The sequence below is a fragment of the Triticum aestivum genome, chromosome 7A, assembly GCF_018294505.1.
Source record: "Triticum aestivum cultivar Chinese Spring chromosome 7A, IWGSC CS RefSeq v2.1, whole genome shotgun sequence".
Lineage (NCBI taxonomy): Eukaryota > Viridiplantae > Streptophyta > Magnoliopsida > Poales > Poaceae > Triticum > Triticum aestivum.
Window position 1 is genome coordinate 651748086 of NC_057812.1, and position 20593 is coordinate 651768678.

Here is a 20593-nt window from a genome sequence, read left to right on the forward strand (position 1 = left end):
CCCAAGATGAGAGAGTTGTTGGTGATGATGATGACGATGATTTCCCCTGCCGGGAGGGATGTTCCCCCGGCGGAATCGCTCCGCCGGAGGGAAAAAGTGCTCCTGCCCAGGTTCCGTCTCGAGACGGCGGCGCTCCGTCCCAAAAGTCCTCTCCTCATTTTTTTCTAGGTCAAAATGACTTATATACCAGAAGATGGGCACCAGAAGCGGGCCTGGGTGAGCACAACCCACCAGGGCGCGCTTGGGCTCCCTGGCGACCATGTGGGTTGTGCCCACCTAGTGGGCCCCCTCTAGTAGTTATTTGCTCCAATATTCCCCAAATAATCCATAAAAAATCTCTATGAAGTTTCAGCTTGTTTGGAGTTGTGCAGAATAGGTGGCCTGGCGTAGCTTTTCCAGGTCTAGATTTCCACCTACCGGAATTCTCCCTCTTTGTGTATACCTTGCATATTATGAGACAAAAGGCATTAGAATTACTCCAAAAAGCATTATTATGGATAAAAACAATATAAATAACAGCAAGAAAACATGATGTAGAATGGACGTATCAACTTCCCCTAGCTTAGACCTTGCTTGTCCTCAAGCGAAAACCGAAATCGAAAAACATGTCCACATGCTTAGAGAGAGAGAGTGTCGATAAAAACAAAATACAGACATAGAAGCATCATGTAGAATATTATAACATCAACAAAATTAAACATAAGACTTCTATCATAGAACTTTTAGCATATATCCTTCTCATGAATAAGTAACAATTCATCACACAATTGAAGTATAAAGCAAAAACTTAGAAACCAACAGACTATGTTCTCAGTCAATTTTGCAACTACATTTCATCATCTTTTCAGGAAGGGGTCAGGTAGCAGAGCCTTTAGGCAAGTACACATACTCAACCATCATATAGTCTTCTATGATTTATAACACTCCGCGTACACATGATCAAAACGTTTCAACCGGACACATAGAAAGATAGGGTCTTATAGTTTCACCTCCCAACATATTCACCTCATGGTGGATGTCAACAATAATAACTCATGCTAACTATATTCAACTGGACATATGTGCCTAGATCTTTGCTCACCACATGATGCTTGCCAAAGGAGAAAAATAAAAAGGAATAGAAGAAAAACTTTGATTCTTTTCATAAAAGTAAATACATAAAAGTAAAAGATAGGCCCTTCGCAGAGGGAAGCAGAGGTTGCCATGAGCTTATTTGTTTGTATGCTCAAGCCCTTAGTGCAAAAGAATGTCATGTTGTATTGCCCCTTCTCATAGTGACTTTATTATGCTGTTTGTCGCTTTTATTCTTCATCATCAAAAGTTCGTACAATGCTCAATTTTCTCTTACATTAAATGATCTCACACTTTTAGAAGCAATTTTTATTGCCTTTTTGCACCGATGATAACTTACTTGACGGATCTTGCTCAATCCCTAGGTAGGTATGGTGGACACTTGAAGTTAAGATTTGGGTTTAAGGGTTTTTGGATGCACAAGTAGTATCTCTACTTAGTGCGTAATTTTTGGCTAGCAAAGATATGGAGAAAGCACCATATGTTAAAGGATATATGACAAGAAGACTTCTGTGTGAATATGAACAAACATAAACCATTAAGTTGTCTTCCTTGTCCAACGTCAACAATTTTGGCATATAATATTTTGATGAGGGCTCACAATCACAAAAGATTTATAGGATAGTATATTTATATGAGAATATTCTCTTCCCTTATTAATTCTTCCATTAGTTGCATCATTGACTAATGCTATGTTTGTCAATCTCTAATAAAATTTTCTACTTATACTTCTCCTTATGTGGTGTCATCACCTACCATAAGATTAGTATATGATCTTTTCTACATTTATTTCCTTTATTTTAATTATTTCTTTTCTCTTTTTATTCCTTATTTCTTTTCTTTTATTTGCAACATGAAAGTAAAGAAAGCAAAAACTCAAACTAAACTTTATTATATCACTTGCACACAATTAAAGGATAGATCACTAAGTAAACTCTTGAAAAGAAAGAAGTGAACTAAACTTTTATTCATCTAAATGAAAAGATCGAACTAAAATAAATAAAGGCAAAAATATAGTGGGATGATACGATACCGGGGCACCTCCCCAAGCTTGGCGGAAGCCAAGGAGAGTGCCCATACCCAATACTCAATTCTCCTTTGGTGGTGAAGATGAAGGTGGTGCTGAAGAGTTCTTGTCCTCGGATTTCCAAGGCAGTGGTCCACCATCGTGAGAGGAGGAATGAGTCTCACGGGTCCTACAACTAGCAGCCAAACTCATACCTCTAAACCTTGCCTCATATTCAAAGACTTAGTTTTGGAGATCGGAGATCTCGCTTTGGAGGAAGTTGATTTTCTCGTTGAGGGTGAAGACAATGTCCTTCATGGGCTTGCCATCCACCTTGAGATCACGAGAGATGTCCGTGATCATGAGGTGATTGGCATTCAGCCCATGCTCCACCATCCCCTTGCACCGGAAGACATCTTTCTCCATAGCTTCAAGTCTGGCTTCCACGGTTCCCGTCCCCTTGGGACAAGGCACATCGCGAAGGTGAAGCACCCCCTTTTGCATCTGGATGGTCTGAGGGTGCTGCACCACCTCGCGCGGATATGGGTTGATGACATTCTTGAAGAACTTGTCCTTGGAGGAGCTTGAGGTGGCCATGGTAGATGGGATCTGGCAGAAAAAACCAAGAAAAGAGAACAAAGGATTTCTCCGTGATACGATGATCAACAGGTTGAGGAAGTATATATTTTTTTTATCTTGGGGGACAAGGAAATGGAATAAAAATGGATACCATAAGGTGTCCCTGGTGGGCACAACCCACCTGGGCGTGCCAGGCAAGCCTAGTGCGCCCTGGTGTCTTGTTCCCACCAGGGTGTGCTTCCCGGTAGTTTCTTATTTTCCTATTTTTCTAAATAATCCAAAACTGACAAAAAATATTTTTGCGGATTGTTCGGAGTCCGTTTACTTACTGTATCACGTACGTCCTTATTTACACGATTCTAGAGTGTTCCGGAAGGACTCTTTTATGTGTTCTTCCGATGTCAAAGTTTTGATAATTTTACTTACAACATTAATGGGCGTACCTGTGATATAATGTTTTATTCATTGTCCATTGACAACCTTCGGGTTAGTACCTTTGGAATTATTTATTTTCATGGCTCCACACCGATAAACCTCCTCGATAACATAGGGGCCTTCCCACTTTGAGAGGAGTTTTCCTGCAAAGAATCTGAAACGAGAGTTGTTCAAAAGAACATTTTCTCCGACTTTAAACTCACGCTTTTGGATTCTTTTGTCATGCCATCCTTTAAATTTTTCTTTGAATAATTTTGCATTTTCATAAGCTTGGGTTCTCCATTCATCTAAAGAGCTAATATCAAATAACCTCTTTTCACCAGCAAGTTTGAAATCATAAATGAGCTCTTTGATGGCCCAATATGCTTTATGTTCTAACTCAAGAGGAAAATGAAAATCTTTTCCATAAACAATTTTATTAGGAGACATACCCATAGGATTTTTAAATGCTGTTCTATAAACCCAAAGTGCATCATCTAATTTCTTAGACCAATTCTTCCTGGACCTATTGACAGTATTTTGTAAAATTAATTTTATTTCTCTATTGCTAAGTTCAACTTGACCACTAGACTGAGGATGATAAGGTGATGCAATTTCATGGTTACCATCATACTTGGCAAGCATTTTACGGAAAGCACCATGAATAAAGTGTGAACCACCATCAGTCATTAAATATCTAGGGACTCCAAACCTTGGGAAAATAACTTCCTTAAGCATTTTAATAGAGGTGTTGTGATCAGAACTACTGGTTGGAATAGTTTCTACCCATTTAGTAACATAATCAACAACAACCAAAATATCTGTATACCCTTTAGAGGAAGGGAAAGGTCCCCTGTAATCAAATCCCCAAACATCAAATGGTTCAACAACAAGTGAATAATTCATAGGCATTTCTTGACGCTTACTGATATTAATGATTCGTTGACATTCGTCACAAGATAAGACGAACTTACGGGCATCCTTGAAGAGAGTAGGCCAATAAAATCCAGATTGCAATACCTTGTGAGCAGTTCTATCTCGAGCATGATGCCCTCCATAAGCTTTGGAGTGACATTTCCGTAGGATTTGTCCCTGTTCATGCTCAGACACATAACGTCTAATAATACCATCTACTCCTTCTTTATAAAGATGTGGGTCATCCCAAAAGTAATGTCTTAAATCATAGAAGAATATTTTCTTTTGTTGGTATGTAAAGCTAGGTGGTAAATATTTAGCAACAATGTAATTAGCATAATCAGCATACCAAGGAGTACTATGAGCAAAATTTATTGCAGCTAACTGCTCATCAGGAAAACTATCATCAATAGGTAGTGGGTCATCAATAACATTTTCAAGCCTAGATAAATTATCAGCTACGGGGTTCTCAGCTCCTTTTCTATCAATGATATGTAAATCAAATTCTTGTAACAAGAGAACCCATCGAATAAGTCTAGGTTTAGCATCTTTCTTTTCCATAAGATATTTAATAGCAGCATGGTCTGTGTAAACAGTTACTTGGGAATCAATAATATAAGGTCTAAATTTATCACAAGCAAACACCATTGCTAAGAATTTCTTTTCAGTGGTAGCATAGTTCCGTTGAGAATTGTCTAGAGTTTTACTAGCATAATGAATAACATTCAGTTTCTTATCAACTCTTTGTCCTAGAACAGCACCAACAACATAATCACTAGAATCACACATAATTTCAAAAGGCAAGTTACAATCAGGTGGTTGAACAATAGGTGCAGAAATTAAGGCTTTCTTGAGTGTTTCAAAGGCTTCTAAACAATCATCATCAAAAACAAATGGAATATCCTTTTGCAAAAGATTCGTGAGAGGCCTAGAAATTTTAGAAAAGTCTTTGATAAATCTCCTATAGAGACCACATGACCTAAGAAACTACAAATACCTTTTATATCTTTAGGACATGACATTTTCTCAATTGCATCAACCTTAGCTTTGCCCACTTCAATACCTCTTTCAGAAATTTTATGACCCAAGACTATGCCTTCATTAACCATAATGTGGCACTTCTCCCAATTCAAGACTAGATTTGTTTGTTCACATCTCTGCAAAACTCGATCAACATTGCTTAAACAATCATCAAAAGACTTCCCATAAACGGAGAAGTCATCCATGAAAACCTCAACAATCTTTTCACAAAAGTCAGAGAATATTGCGGTCATGCATCTTTGAAAGGTAGCAGGTGCATTACATAAACCGAAAGGCATACGTCTATAAGCATAGGTTCCAAAGGGACAAGTAAAAGTGGTCTTTTCTTGATCAGGTTGAGAAACAAGTATTTGTGAAAAACCATAATATCCATCAAGGAAGCAAAAGTGTGTGTGCTTAGATAATCTTTCAAGAATTTGTTCAATAAAAGGCACAGGGTAATGATCTTTTCTAGTTGCTTTGTTTAATTTTCTAAAATCAATTACCATTCTATAACCGGTAACAATTCTTTGTGGAACAAGTTCATTCTTATCATTAGGAACAACAGTTATACCTCCTTTCATAGGGAAACAATGAACATGACTTACCTATCTACTATCAGCTATAGGATAGCTTATACCTGCTTCCAGAAGTTTTAATATTACTATTCTTACCACTTCTTTCATCTTCGGGTTTAACGGACATTGGTGATCAACAACGTTAACAGGTTCAGCATCAGGTTCCATATTAATTTTGTGCTGACATAGAGTGGGACTAATGACCTTTAAATCATCAGAAGTATATCCAATAGCAGCTCAGTGCTTCCTTAAAACTTTCAATAATCTTTTCATGTTCATGTTCTGAAAGGTTAGCACTGATAATAATAGGATATATCTTCTTTTCTTCAAGATAAGCACATTTCAAAGTATGTGGCAATTATTTTTAATTCAAACACAGGATCACCTTTATGTGGAGGAGGTCCTCCTAGAGTTTCAATAGGCAAATTGTGTTTAAGTAGAGGACGTTGTTCAAAGAAAATCTTATCTATTTCATTTCATTCATGCATATGAAAATCATTTTCATGGTCTAGCAAATATTGTTCTTAAGGATCAGTAGGTGGTACAATAATAGAAGCAAGACCAATTAATTCATCCTTACTAGGGAATTCTTTTTCATGAAGCTTTCTACTAAACTTGTAAAAATTAAACTCATGAGACTCATCACCAAAACTAACACCGATAGTTTGTTTCTCATAGTTTATTTTAGAATTAACGGTGTTCAAGAAAGGTCTACCCAAGATAATGGGACAAAAGTCATCTTGTGGGGAAAAAGAACAAGAAAATCAGTTGGTTATTTTGTTTTCCCACACAAGACTTCAACATGTCTAACAATCCCAATTGGTGATACAGTGTCTCTATTAGCAAGTTTAGTAGTAACATCTATGTCTTCTATCTCTGTGGGTGCTATGTCATTCATAATTTCTTGATATAAGGTGTAAGGAATAGCGCTCACACTAGCACCAAAGTCACATAAACCATGACAACAGTGATCTCCTATTTTAATTGAGATGACAGGTGAAGGAAATATGCCCTAGAGGCAATAATAAAGTTATTATTTATTTCCTTATATCATGATAAATGTTTATTATTCATGCTAGAATTGTATTAACCGGAAACATAATACATGTGTGAATACATAGACCAACAGAGTGTCACTAGTATGCCTCTACTTGACTAGCTCGTTAATCAAAGATGGTTATGTTTCCTAACCATGGACAAAGAGTTGTCATTTGATTAACGGGATCACATCATTAGTTGAATGATCTGATTGACATGACCCATTCCATTAGCTTAGCACCCGATCGTTTAGTTTGTTGCTATTGCTTTCTTCATGACTTATACATGTTCCTATGACTATGAGATTAGGCAACTCCCATTTGCCGGAGGAACACTTTGTGTGCTACCAAACGTCACAACGTAACTGGTTGATTATAAAGGAGCTCTATAGGTGTCTCCAAAAGGTACATGTTGGGTTGGCGTATTTCGAGATTAGGATTTGTCACTCCGATTGTCGGAGAGGTATCTCTGGGCCCTCTCGGTAATGCACATCACTGAAGCCTTGCAAGCATTGCAAGTAATGAGTTAGTTGCGGGATGATGTATTACGGAACGAGTAAAGAGACTTGCCGGTAATGAGATTGAACTAGGCATGGGATACCGACAATCGAATCTCGGGCAAGTAACATACCGATGACAAAGGGAACAACGTATGTTGTTATGCGGTCTGACGGATAAAAGATCTTCATAGAATATGTAGGAGCCAATATGAGCATCCAGGTTCCCCTATTGGTTATTGACCAGAGACGTGTCTCGGTCATGTCTACATTGTTCTCGAACCCGTAGGGTCCGCACGCTTAAGGTTACGATGACAGTTATATTATGAGTTTATGCATTTTGATGTACCGAAGTTTGTTCGAAGTCCCGGATGTGATCACAGACATGACGAGGAGTCTCGAAATGGTCGAGACATAAAGATTGATATATTGGAAGCCTATGTTTGGATATCGGAAGTGTTCCGGGTGAAATCGAGATTTTACCGGAGTACCGGGAGGTTACCGGAACCCCCCGGGAGGTATATGGGCCTTAGTGGGCCTTAGTGGAAGAGAAGAGAGGTGGCCAGAGATGGGCCGCGCGCCCCTCCCCCCTTGGTCCGAATAGGACAAGGAGAGGGGGCCGGCCCCCCTTCCTCCTCTCTCTCTCCTCTTTTCCCCCTCCGCTAATCCTACTCCAACTAGGAAAGGGGGGGGGAGTCCTACTCCCGGAGGGAGTAGGACTCCTCCTGGCACGCCTCCTCTTGGCCGGCCGCCCCCCCCCCTTTGAGCCTGTGACGCCCGGATCATTAGGCTACAGTAATCCCACGTTAACGATGCCACGTCACCACAGTTACTGTTGTTAATCTCGCGTTAGTTCAAAACTGATTTGAAATTCCAATTCAAAAATAGGCAAACAACAAAGGTTTTCAAATATTAAAACTAAATTGATCGGGTTGTGTCGGATAAATCATAAGTAATTACGGTGGAGGATCCACATCATTATAAAATAATTAGAGGCACTAAAATAAATAAAACAACGACCGAAACAATAACTTAAATGTCTTTTTAATTAATAGAGAATACAAGGTACTTTACTTTTGTCCCAAGCTTTTTGTGAGAAAGTTGACTTTACAAATCTAATTGAGGGGTGAGTTTCACTTTTTCTAAAAACTATAAACTATTAAATAAGAAAAGGAAAACAGAAACAAATAAAGTAAATAAAAGAAAAGATTAAAACCAGAAAACAAAAGAACAAAAAAAAAGAGAACCCCCCTCTCCCCTGGGCCAGGAGGCCCAACTAGCCACACAGCCGGCCCACACCCAGGCCATTAACCCCTCCCGGGGGGCACCGAAACCCTAACCCCCTTCCCCACGATCCCCACTCTCCTTCCCCCCCCCCCCGCGCGCGATCTGGATCGGGGGCGCCCCAACGCACGTCGCCCCGATCCCCTTGCCCCCGAGCCCGACGCCGGGGCCCGACGCCGCCCCATCGTCGCCGGGCTGCCCCACCCCACCACTCCGTCGCCGGAACGCCATCGTCGCCGCCTCGCTCCACCAATCCTCCCCGAACGACCTCCACGCGCTCGACGCCGTCGCCGAAGACCACCTCGCCGGACTGCCTCCCCTACGTCGCCGTCGTCCCCGTCTTCCTCCTCGCGCCCCGCTGCCCAGTCCCCTGCAACCCCTTGTGAGCGCCATCCCCATCTCCCTCTCTCCTCGTCGTCGCGGTTGCCGTTCTCCACACGAGCTCACGCTCACTCGCCGTCGCCCCTCGCCCGTGCGTGGCCCCGCGCCCGCGCTGTCCCGTCGTGGTCACCGCCCCTCTTGGCTCCAGCGCGTGCGCACCGCACGCGCCCGTCCCCGACTTCTCCCTCGCGCGCCCGCTTGCTTCGGGCGACGCCCGCTGCGAACCACCCCCCTTGAGCTCTGTCCACGCCCGCGCTTCCCTGGAGCGCGCCGGCACCCGCGCTTGCCGTCACTGGCTACGGCCACCACCGAAGCCCCCTGCTACCCGTGCCTCCCGCTCGTCGGTCCGGTCCCCACTCCGGCCACTACCCGCGGCCTCCTCCCCGCGCTACCCCTCATCGCTGCGCCCCGCGGCCACCTCCGCTGCCTCCCTTGGCCGGCGCCTTGGCCGCCGACGCCCAGCCGCGTCAGGCCATGGCCTCTGCCTGCGGTCGGGTGCCCGTAGCGCCCGTTCGGGCCACCCCGCACCCGTCGCCCGTTATGCCCCAGGGCCTATGACATATGGGCCCGCCCCAGAACGGTTTTATAAAAAAAGGAATTAAAAAAATATATATTAAATAAATAAATAATATTTAAATTAATTAATTAATTAAGGAATTAATTAAGTTAATTAATCATAATTAGATTAACCTAATTAACTAATTAGTTTAATTAAACAGTAATTAGATTAGTTAAACATTAATTAGACTAAACAGTCAATGACAAACGGGACCCACATGTCAGGTTGACCAAGTCAACCCTGCTGACTGCTGACGTCAGCATGACATCGTGCTGACGTCATAGATCCATTTTTTCGAATTAATTAATTAATTAATTAAATTCCAGAAATTAATAAAATCTTTAGTAAATCATATCTTTTAATCCGTAACTCGGATTAAAATAATTTCAACATGAAAGTTGCTCAGAACGACGAGACGATTCCGGATACGCAACCCGTTCGTCCGCCACACCCCGCTAACCTATCGAACTCGCAACTTTCCCCCTGCGGCTCCTCTGCCCGAAAACACGGAACCCCGGGAATACTTTCCCGGATATTTTCCCCCCTTCACCGGTATCACCTACTACCGCGTTAGGGCACACCGAACACCGCGTATTGCCTTGTTATATTTTGTGATGCTATGTTTGCTCTGTATTCATTATTTCTTCCCCCTCTTCTCTCCGGTAGACTACGAGACCGACGCTGCTACTGACCAGTTCGACTACGGAGTTGACGACCCCTCTCTCTCTTGCCAGAGCAACCAGGCAAGCCCCCCTTTTGATCACCAGATATCGCCTATTCTACTCTATACTGCTTGCATTAGAGTAGTGTAGCATGTTACTGCTTTCCGTTAATCCTATTCTGATGCATAGCCTGTCATTGCTGCTACAGTCATTGATACCTTACCCGCAATCCTAAATGCTTAGTATAGGATGTTAGTGTTCCATCAGTGGCCCTACACTCTTGTCCGTCTGCCTTGCTATACTACTGGGCTGTGATCACTTCGGGAGGTGATCACGGGCATATACTATATACTTTACACAGTTACATTACCTGTGATACTGTTCGGAGTTGGGGGCTGAAGGGGCAGGTGGCTCCATCCTGGTAGAGGTGGGCCTGGGTTCCCGACGATCCCCGACTGTTACTTTGTCGCGGAGCGGCAGGGCAGGTTGAGACCACCTAGAAGACAGGTGGGCCTGACCCTGTTCGGCGTTCGCGGATACTTAACACGCTTAACGAGATCTTGGTATTTGATCTGAGTTGGCTACGAGCCTATACGCACTAACCATCTACGTGGGAGTAGTTATGGGTATCCCGCTGTCGTGGTATCAGCCGAAGCACTTCAGACGTCAGCGACGGAGCGGCGCGCGCCGGATTGGAACGTAAGCCTGCTCTTGTATTAAGGGGGCTAGTTCTGCTTCCGGCCGCCCACGTAACGTGCAGGTGTGCTATGGGCGATGGGCCCAGACCCCTGTGCGCTTAGGTTTAGACCGGCGTGCTGGCCTCTCTGTTTTGCCTAGGTGGGGCTGTGACGTGTTGATCTTCCGCGGCCGGGCATGACCCAGGAAAGTGTGTCCGGCCAAATGGGATCAAGCGTGTTGGGTTATGTGGTGCACCCCTGCAGGGAAGTTAATCTATTCAAATAGCCGTCATCTTCGATAACAGGACGACTTGGAGTTGTACCTTGACCTTATGACAACTAGAACCGGATACTTAATAAAACACACCCTTCCAAGTGCCAGATACAACCGGTGGTCGCTCTCCCCTAGGGATACGAGGAGGGGATCGCCGGGTAGGATTATGCTATTTGGAGATGCTATTTGGAGATGCTATTTGGAGATGCTACTTGGAGATGCTACTTGGAGGACTTCAATCTACTCTCTTCTACTTGATGCAAGACGGAGGCTGCCAGAAGCGTAGTCTTCGACAGGATTAGCTATCCCCCTCTTATTCTGGCATTCTGCAGTTCAGTCCACTGATATGGCCTCCTTACACATATACCCATGCATATGTAGTGTAGTTCCTTGCTTGCGAGTACTTTGGATGAGTACTCACGGTTGCTTTCTCCCCCCTTTTTCCCCTTTTCCTTTCTTTCTGGTTGTCGCAACCAGATGCTGGAGTCCAGGAGCCAGACGCCACCGTCGACGACGACCCCTACTACACCGGAGGTGCCTACTACTACGTGCAGCCCGCTGACGACGTCCAGGAGTAGTTAGGAGGATCCCAGGCAGGAGGCCTGCGCCTCTTTCGATCTGTATCCCAGTTTGTGCTAGCCTTCTTAAGGCAAACTTGTTTAACTTATGTCTGTACTCAGATATTGTTGCTTCCGCTGACTCGTCTATGATCGAGCACTTGTATTCGAGCCCTCGAGGCCCCTGGCTTGTATTATGATGCTTGTATGACTTATTTATGTTTTAGAGTTGTGTTGTGATATCTTCCCGTGAGTCCCTGATCTTGATCGTACACGTTTGCGTGCATGATTAGTGTATGGTTGAATCGGGGGCGTCACAAGTTGGTATCAGAGCCGACTGCCTGTAGGAATCCCCCTTCCACACTCCTTGGCCGAAGTCGAGTCTAGACATTGCAAAACTTTTACTAACTTGGCTGTGTGCCTTACGGGCCCACGTCGCCATCGGGTGGTACTAGGATCTTTTACTCCTCGACCTTTACTCTGGGACTCTGATCTCTCTTCTATTCGGGTTAAAGGAATTTTGCTAAATCTAACATTAGGATCTCGTTATCACTTTCACCCGGAGAGCCCCTTATTACTGATGATCGTCTGCTGCACGTGAAGACCCTGAAGATACTTTCCGCTGTTAAGCCGAGAACTTGTGTTCATCGCGTTTGCAATTCCCCTTCCACCGTCAACCCTTATGGGTAACTACTTACAGTTGTTATTCTTATATCATCCCCAGTTGGTCTTGTTATTACAAGATACCCTGAAAAACTCGTCGTGGTTTCGATAATCCCTTGATCTTACTGCCTTGCTATTCTTGTCACTTGAATACCCCTACGGATCTCGCATTTATAGAATATCCGCTCATCCCCCAGTTGTTTATGTGTTACACAAAAGTCTTCAAAATACCACCCGGTATTCCAAAAATCCTCAGCAACCTATTGCTCTGGAATTTCTTGTTTACTTTCATTATGATTAATCCCATAAGTATAGAAATCTTATTGACATTCCTTGTCATTATCATTTCGAGTCTGTTGACTCAATTTGTTGCGAATGCACGTAATCATCAGTTGATCCTTTTAAATATCTCTCCGGCTCAGACGTCTTTCAAACATGAGCTGGTTCTCGACCAAACTATATGTCGTCGATTGTGCCTCTGGTATATTCAATTGATCCATCCTTGATCAGAACGTCTGCCTTTGATCCTTTGTTTTGGAAATCATAATTCCTTTTTATTTAAGCTTTGAATTATTCAGATGATTCCATAACCTGTTGCATTTGCATTCCTTCCTCTTCTGGTTGAGTACCGATACTCATATCAGATCCTTTGTGGACTATCAAGTCCTTTGTTGGATTGTTATCCGACAGTGTCCTTCACATTTGAACACTTTGTGAGTTCTTCCCCTTATACATGATGCCCTTGTTAAGTTGTATCCTCTGCTTGGCCAACCATGCTCTGCTTTCGGGCTTGTGTTATTTACTCTGGAAACTTGTGGTATATGTTTCTAAGAAGCCCCTATGGGTTGAACATATGCCTTCTCTAAACCGTGTGAACCCGAAAGTTTTCACGAGTCATACTTATCTGGTATTGCACCAGGTAAAACTTTCAACAACTAATGTCATCTTCGAAATACGAGAGGTGAATGGAAGATTATGCATTGAGGAAGTGGGAGTCGACCTTGAACTTTGTGTTCATGCCCATGGACGCGATGTATATCCTATCGTGGAAGCTTCTTGTAATAATGACTATTTCCTTGATAGCTAACATATGGTATCTGTGAATTGATCCCTTGCAACCGTGGTTCCGACCATGATTGTTCTTCTTTGATTCCATTTCTCGGACAAGTTAAAACAATTGTCTTCTATGGATCAATACACCAGTCCAACCTTTACTTTGATCTTGTGTTGAGTATTACCCCCCTGGTATCTCGAGATTATCATGGTACTGCATAACTTCTTATGAGTTCTTCATCAAGTGCTACCTTACCACTGATTCCAATTTTTCACGGGCTCTGAGTTATTAAACACTCAAAGACACCGATAACTGAACCGAGTCCGCTCTACGGTTCAACAACTCTTCAGTAAGCTTCTATAAGTATGAGTTTGTACCCGATCACGCCATTCCTAGCCTGTTTGGCTACATCATTGTCATGATGATTCTAACTGTGCTACCTGGTCCTTATTCTCGGAGCACCAATTTGCGACGATAGCTAAGCTTACGTCGATCTTCCTCGTCATATCATTTCGCCTTGAACAACAAGCTAGATTTCAAGTTTGTGTCGTACCTATGGTTCCAATAACCTCTAGCTTCATCATTCTTTTGACTTGATGTGATCGCGGATCGATTACATCTTCGTGGAATCTCTCGACAAATGTGTCATGATCACCATCTACATTCTGATGCTCTTCCAGGATATCAATTGAATTAATGATGAGAAATACCATCCTTGCCCTCGATGATTTGTGTTGTCATCGACCTCTTTATTGCGTTCCCTCCAACAAAAACTTGTTTGTGTTCTGTGTTATACCTCGAGTTCCTTGCTACCTAGCATTTGTTCTTCTTTACCATGGAGTATTACCATCTTTTATGTCAAGAAGGTCGTGAGGATTACTCCACCTCTTAAGAATTCTTGGTATGGTGATACTTCTCACCCTCACCATTCTTTCTTGGTACCCGTGTTGTTTCTAACTGGAATACCGACAATTGAACTAGAGGTGTGAATTCAAAACTTCTAGCAACCCTATTGCTTTGAAGTAATGGTCGAGTTTCGTTCAAATTCTTTTGTTCATCAAGTCACCACTCTAACATTGATCGTGCGACCCAACCCATATTCGGGTGCACCTTTCAACCAATGTTTAATTGAGTATGTTTCCTCGAGCATACATCATTATACCATTTGATCTGGCAAATGTTATCTCCTTGTTCACATAATTGTGGAAATCCATCTTGTGGGAAATCTCGATGGATTATCGCCGAGCCCATCAGCCACCTCCTCCTCTCCTTGGTTTAATGATGAACTATTGTTTCAGGAACCCACTCCCATAGTTCATTTCCTGAGAATCCTGAAATGTCATTTCGTCTATTTGTGTTCACCTTTTATTCTCGGACATCCTGAGTCTGAGGTATCATTACACCAATCGGATCTGAATCTCGGTCAGATATGATGGTTGGGACAACTTTCCAAGAGTTATGTTGTTGGCCCTTTGATGACCTGGTAACAGGATGTCATGCCTAGCCCCCCCCCTGGCTGGAGGACCTATCATTATGATTTCTTTTGCAAGGATAACCATTCCTCCTAGAGGAAGTGGTAGGACTTATTTTATAAGTTAGTCATGATGGGTCATTGGTGTATTCGAAGTCGGGCCCTTGATTGAAACACCATATCATTGCTACCTGAAGCATGTCTGTGGTACTCCATTCATCACCAAGAACATTTGAAGCCCAATGCTAAATGTTTCTTGCTCAATTATCGAAACACCGTTGTATGGGTAATGTCATGAAGTTTCTCTCCCCTTTCCTAAAGGGTCTTCTACATTATATCCTGTTGTGGATATCATGCTCTATTTGTCCTTAGCGAAGGATATACCCCTGAATAATGTGTTTAAACACATTTTCCTTTCCATTGCTCTATTTAATCTGATGATCACATTTTCCTTTCCATTGATTTGTTTAATCTTCCTCGTGGTCCATATGATTTGAGCAGTAATATTCTTCTGCTTAAGTGAACACCTTGGTGTACAACCATGTCAGTAAGACCCTGTTTCTATTGTTGATGACATTCCGGTAACCACCGATGGATGAGAACCTTGCCTATTGGTCCGCCTCGTTGAACGAGCAGGAAAAATGGTTCTCTTCGTCCCTCGCCCTTGGTACCGATGTTGTTGTCGACATAACCGACAGACTAACCTCTGACATGCCTTGCCTACATGACCATGCAAGATGTCAACGCCCTTCCTACTTTTAACCCACATGGTGGGCCCATAACCCACAGTTCCACAGGATCAAAACCCGACTCTCCTATACACCCTGTTGTCGAAGTTATTCCTCGCGCTTGGCTTCGTATTTAATTCACGAGCCACCCTCCTAGTGCTCTATTCTTGTATCAGACGCAATACTTACTCTCGCTGCTCTAAAACCCTTTCTCACTCTGGTTCAGACTTTGAGCAACTATCTATCCACTTGGAACCTCTTATTGTACCTTCGTACCTTACTGTTGATGTATTCGATATGTTCAACTCGAGAGATAATCTTATGCTCCTTCATGGGTTAACCCCCAGATTGTTTCCCTCATAAGCATTCTGTCGTAGCCGAGCTGCCCCTTACCTATTCATAAGTACGATGGAGTTCCGGAAGAGAGGACGCCGACTTCATCATGATGGCCTGAAGCAGAGAAATGAATACATCAATGTATTGGTCCGGCCTCTTCGAGAAGAGCAAGCCAGGATGAGAAGACCCGCTAGATTCGTTACCAAACCTTTCCCCCTTTCACTACCTCTTAAATCTCGGGACGAGATTTCTTGTAGTGGAGGAGAATTGTGACGCCCGGATCATTAGGCTATAGTAATCCCACGTTAACGATGCCACGTCACCACATTTACTGTTGTTAATCTCGCGTTAGTTCAAAACTGATTCGAAATTCAAATTCAAAAATAGGCAAACAACAAAGGTTTTCAAATATTAAAACTAAATTGATCGGGTTGTGTCGGATAAATCATAAGTAAATACGCTGGAGGATCCACATCATTATAAAATAATTAGATGCACTAAAATAAATAAAACAACGACCGAAACAATAACTTAAATGTCTTTTTAATTAATAGAGAATACAAGGTACTTTACTTTTGTCCCAAGCTTTTTGTGAGAACAGTTGACTTTACAAATCTAATTGAGGGGTGAGTTTCACTTTTTCTAAAAACTATAAACTATTAAATAAGAAAAGGAAAACAGAAACAAATAAATTAAATAAAAGAAAAGATTAAAACCAGAAAACAAAAGAACAAAAAAAAGAAAGAGAACCCCCCTCTCCCCTGGGCCAGGAGGCCCAACTAGCCACACAGCCGGCCCAGACCCAGGCCATTAACCCCTCCCGGGGGGCACCGAAACCCTAACCCCCTTCCCCATGATCCCCACTCTCATTCCCCCCCCCCCCGCGCGATCTGGATCGGGGGCGCCCCAACGCACCTCGCCCCGATCCCCTTGCCCCCGAGCCCGACGCCGGGGCCCGAGCCGCCTCGCTCCACCAATCCTCCCCGAACGACCTCCACGCGCTCGACGCCGTCGCCGGAGACCACCTCGCCGGACTGCCTCCTCTATGTCGCCGCCGTCCCCGTCTTCCTCCTCGCGCCCCGGTGCCCAGTCCCCTGCAACCCCTTGTGAGCGCCATCCCCATCTCCCTCTCTCCTCGTCGTCGCGGTTGCCGTTCTCCACACGAGCTCACGCTCACTCGCCGTCGCCCCTCGCCCGTGCGTGGCCCCGCGCCCGCGCTGTCCCGTCGTGGTCACCGCCCCTCTTGGCTCCAGCGCGTGCGCACCGCACACGCCCGTCCCCGACTTCTCCCTCGCGCGCCCGCTTGCTTCGGGCAACGCCCGCTGCGAACCACACCCCCCTGAGCTCTGTCCACGCCCGCGCTTCCCTGGAGCGCGTCGGCACCCGCGCTTGCCGTCACTGGCTACGGCCACCACCGAAGCCCCCTGCTACCCGTGCCTCCCGCTCGCCGGTCCGGTCCCCACTCCGGCCACTACCCGCGGCCTCCTCCCCGCGCTACCCCTCATCGCTGCGCCCCGCGGCCATCTCCGCTGCCTCCCTTGGCCGGCGCCTTGGCCGCCGACGCCCAGCCGCGTCGGGCCATGGCCTCTGCCTGCGGTCGGGTGCCCGTAGCTCCCGTTCGGGCCACCCCGCACCCGTCGCCCGTTATGCCCCAGGGCCTATGACATATGGGCCCGCCCCAGAACGGTTTTATAAAAAAAAGAATTAAAAATATATATATTAAATAAATAAATAATAGTTAAATTAATTAATTAATTAAGGAATTAATTAAGTTAATTAATCATAATTAGATTAACCTAATTAACTAATTAGTTTAATTAAACAGTAATTAGATTAGTTAAACATTAATTAGACTAAACAGTCAATGACAAACGGGACCCACATGTCAGGTTGACCAAGTCAACCCTGCTGACTGCTGACGTCAGCATGACATCATGCTGGCGTCATAGATCCATTTTTTCGAATTAATTAATTAATTAATTAAATTCCAGAAATTAATAAAATCTTTAGTAAATCATATCTTTTAATCCGTAACTCGGATTAAAATAATTTCAACATGAAAGTTGCTCAGAACGACGAGACGATTCCGGATACGCAACCCGTTCGTCCGCCACACCCCCCTAACCTATCGAACTCGCAACTTTCCCCCTGCGGCTCCTCTGCCCGAAAACACGGAACCCCTGGAATACTTTCCCGAATATTTCCCCCCTTCACCGGTATCACCTACTACCGCGTTAGGGCACACCGAACACCGCGTATTGCCTTGTTATATTTTGTGATGCTATGTTTGCTCTGGTAGACTACGAGACCAACGCTGCTACTGACCAGTTCGACTACGGAGTTGACGACCCCTCTCTCTCTTGCCAGAGCAACCAGGCAAGCCACCCTTTTGATCACCTGATATCGCCTATTCTACTCTATACTGCTTGCATTAGAGTAGTGTAGCATGTTACTACTTTCCGTTAATCCTATTCTGATGCATAGCCTGTCATTGCTGCTACAGTCATTGATACCTTACCCGCAATCCTAAATGCTTAGTATAGGATGCCAGTGTTCCATCAGTGGCCCTACACTCTTGTCCGTCTGCCTTGCTATACTACTGGGCTGTGATCACTTCGGGAGGTGATCACGGGCATATACTATATACTTTACACAGTTACATTACCTGTGATACTGTTCGGAGTTGGGGGCTGAAGGGGCAGGTGGCTCCATCCCGGTAGAGGTGGGCCTGGGTTCCCGACGGCCCCCGACTGTTACTTTGTGGCGGAGCGGCAGGGCAGGTTGAGACCACCTAGAAGACAGGTGGGCCTGACCCTGTTCGGCGTTCGCGGATACTTAACACGCTTAACGAGATCTTGGTATTTGATCTGAGTTGGCTACGAGACTATACGCACTAACCATCTACGTGGGAGTAGTTATGGGTATCCCAGCGTCGTGGTATCAGCCGAAGCACTTCAGACGTCAGCGACGGAGCGGCGCGCGCCGGATTGGAACGTAAGCCTGCTCTTGTATTAAGGGGGCTAGTTCTGCTTCCGGCCGCCCACGCAACGTGCAGGTGTGCTATGGGCGATGGGCCCAGACCCCTGTGCGCTTAGGTTTAGACCGGCGTGCTGGCCTCTCTGTTTTGCCTAGGTGGGGCTGTGACGTGTTGATCTTCCGCGGCCGGGCATGACCCAGGAAAGTGTGTCCGGCCAAATGGGATCAAGCGTGTTGGGTTATGTGGTGCACCCCTGCAGGGAAGTTAATCTATTCGAATAGCCGTGATCTTCGGTAAAAGGACGACTTGGAGTTGTACCTTGACCTTATGACAACTAGAACCGGATACTTAATAAAACACACCCTTCCAAGTGCCAGATACAACCGGTGGTCGCTCTCCCCCAGGGATACGAGGAGGGGATCGCCGGGTAGGATTATGCTATTTGGAGATGCTATTTGGAGATGCTACATGGAGATGCTACTTGGAGGACTTCAATCTACTCTCTTCTACTTGATGCAAGACGGAGGCTGCCAGAAGCGTAGTCTTCGACAGGATTAGCTATCCCCCTCTTATTCTGGCATTCTGCAGTTCAGTCCATTGATATGGCCTCCTTACACATATACCCATGCATATGTAGTGTAGTTCCTTGCTTGCGAGTACTTTGGATGAGTACTCACGGTTGCTTTCTCCCCCCTTTTTCCCCTTTTCCTTTCTTTCTGGTTGTCGCAACCAGATGCTGGAGTCCAGGAGCCAGACGCCACCGTCGACGACGACCCCTACTACACCGGAGGTGCCTACTACTACGTGCAGCCCGCTGACGACGTCCAGGAGTAGTTAGGAGGATCCCAGGCAGGAGGCCTGCGCCTCTTTCGATCTGTATCCCAGTTTGTGCTAGCCTTCTTAAGGCAAACTTGTTTAACTTATGTCTGTACTCAGATATTGTTGCTTCCGCTGACTCGTCTATGATCGAGCACTTGTATTCGAGCCCTCGAGGCCCCTGGCTTTTATTATGATGCTTGTATGACTTATTTATGTTTTAGAGTTGTGTTGTGATATCTTCCCGTGAGTCCCTGATCTTGATCGTACACGTTTGCGTGTATGATTAGTGTACGGTTGAATCGGGGGCGTCACAGAGCCTTTATATACGGAGGCAAGGGGCACCCCTAGAGACACAAGTTGATCCACGTGATCATATTCTTAGCCGTGTGCGGTGCCCCCTTCCACCATAGTCCTCGATAATATTGTAGCGGTGCTTAGGCGAAGCCCTGTGACGGTAGTACATCAAGATCGTCACCACGCCGTCGTGCTGACGTAACTCTTCCCCGACACTTGCTGGATCGGAGTCCGGGGATCGTCATCGAGCTGAACGTGTGCTAGAACTCGGAGGTGCCGTAGTTTCGGTGCTTGGTCGGTCGGGCCGTGGAGACGTACGACTACATCAACCAAGTTAACACTTCCGTTGTCGATCTACAAGGGTACGTAGATCACACTCTCCCCCTCTCGTTGCTATGCATCACCATGATCTTGCGTGTGCGTAGGAATTTTTTTGAAATTACTACGAAACCGAACAGTGGCATCCGAGCCTAGGTTTTATGTGTTGATGTTATATGCATGAGTAGAACACAAGTGAGTTGTGGGCGATATAAGTCATACTGCTTACCAGCATGTCATACTTTCGTTTGGCGGTATTGTTGGACGAAGCGGCCCGGACCGACATTACGCGTACGCTTACGTGAGACCAGTTCTCCCGACGTGCTTTGCACAAAGGTGGCTAGCGGGTGACAGTTTCTCCAACTTTAGTTGAACCGAGTGTGGCTAAGCCCGGTCCTTGCGAAGGATAAAATAGCACCAAC